This window comes from Hemiscyllium ocellatum (assembly GCF_020745735.1).
Source record: "Hemiscyllium ocellatum isolate sHemOce1 chromosome 27 unlocalized genomic scaffold, sHemOce1.pat.X.cur. SUPER_27_unloc_5, whole genome shotgun sequence".
Lineage (NCBI taxonomy): Eukaryota > Metazoa > Chordata > Chondrichthyes > Orectolobiformes > Hemiscylliidae > Hemiscyllium > Hemiscyllium ocellatum.
In genome coordinates this window covers 482,581-484,458 of record NW_026867514.1, presented here as the reverse complement: position 1 = coordinate 484,458, position 1,878 = coordinate 482,581, and the positions used below count along the sequence as shown (strand labels likewise).

General features: G+C 45.1%; 1 non-coding gene across 1 annotated transcript; it reads right to left on the bottom strand.

Annotated features, from left to right (window-relative positions):
• Positions 1–346: 346 nt before the first annotated feature.
• On the bottom strand, positions 347–418 carry trnaw-cca (transfer RNA tryptophan (anticodon CCA)). Its single transcript has one exon. It is a non-coding gene; the product is annotated as a tRNA-Trp (tRNA).
• Between the last annotated feature and the right edge of the window lie 1,460 nt (positions 419–1,878).

The window sequence follows — 1,878 nt, the reverse complement described above, 5'->3', positions numbered from 1 at the left end:
GTTGGTGGGAAACATTTCTATCTGAACTCGCTGTCACTCTCCTGATAGATTGAAACACAAAGCTGGGTGTCTCTGGATTATGTAATAAACTCATCGGTATTATGTCATTCACACCGCACTGTCACCAACTGAAAGAAGCGGCTGCCCAGAGACAGACGGCTGTGTTTAAAACCAGCAATGCCCTGGGGGAAGCTGAGCATTGACCCAAACACTGGGCACACCACCTCCGTGATACAGTGCTCGCAGCAAAGCTTCACGTGTGATTCCGGGAAGAAGACTGGGCTTAACAGACATCCAGAGCGAACGCAATTCTTTCGTGATTGGAAATATGAGGAATCGATCTCAATGAGCCTGACGTGATTTGAACATGCAACCTTCTGATCTGGAGTCAGACGCGCTACCGTTGCGCCACAAGCTCACGGAGTGCTTGGGGCCTGTATTCAAGCTTAAGGGAAGTGACCGCACTACAATGATTTTACGTTATGAGTAACAACGGATATGAACAGTTCATGTCTGTTCTGTCTCTCCCCCTCTCCTTCTGTTTCTCGAAACAATTTCCAACTCTACCTCAATAAAAAGCTGAAAGAACTGCGGACGCTGTATATCAGAAACAAAACACAAACAGTAGTTGCCGGTGACCCTTCGATAGAACTGATGGTGATTGGGAAAACGTTGGTTTATATGCAGGAGATATTGTGGGAGGAAGGCGGATGCAGTAAATGATAGATCAGGACAGAGCCCAAAGCGAGGGAAGAACTGTTGGACAGAAAAGGGAGTTGATAACGTTCTGTGTGGGAGGGTGAATAACTGTTAATAGAGACTGTTCGTGGCTAAGAATAGGTAGTGTGTAATGACAGACTATGTGATAACAAGGCTTGGTGTGTGTGGTAGAGATGAGGATACTATGGATTTCAGGCCCTAGAATTATTGAATTTGATATTGGGACCGGAGGGATGTATGGTCCCCAAGTGGAATATTCGGTGCTCTTCGTTCTGCTGGTGCTAAGCTTCGCTAGGACAATACAGCAAACCTGAGACAGAGATGTTGGTCAGGGAACAGGGTGGGGTGTGGAATTGGCAGGCAACTGGAAGCTCAGGGTCTTTTTTGCAGGCAGAACGTAGATGTTCTGTGCAGCAGTCACCCAGTTTATGCTTCGTTTTCCCCAATGTAGATGAGGCCACATTGAGAGCAGCAAATGCAGTAGACTGGGTTGTGGGAAGTGCAGGTAAAGTGCCGCTTCACCTGGAAGGTAAGTTTGGGCCCTTGGATTGTGAGGAGGGAGCAGGTAAATGGGCTGGTGTCACACATTCGGCAGTTGCAGGGCAAAGTGCCGTTAGACTATTGGGGTAGGAATGGTGTTAGGGTTGGTGGGAATGAAGGAAGAGTGGACCCAAGGTATAACTCCTGCCCATTTACATATCTGCCAAATAGAGGAATTTATTAAGTCTGTACAAGGACATTTTCTAATTCACAATGTGGATGTACATACAGGCGAGTGTGCAAAACCTTAGGGCCAGCAACCATAATTCTATTAACATTAGAATACTGATTGAAAATAATTTATTAGATCTAAAGGTTGAAGTTCTAAATTGGAGGAAGACTCAGGTATTAGGCAAGATCTTTCAAAAGCTGACTGGGGGAAGATGTTTGCAGGTTAAAGGACTGCTGGAAAATGGGAAGCCTTCAAATATGAGATAACAAGAGTCCAGACACAGTATATTCCTGTTAGGGTGAAAGGAAAGGCTGTTAGGTTGGGGAATGCTGGATGACTAGAGAAAATGATATTTTGGTTAAGATAAAGAAGGATGCATGTATCAGGTATCGACAGAGAGATCGAGTAAATCCTTAGGCTATAAAGGCAGTATGAGCATACTTAAA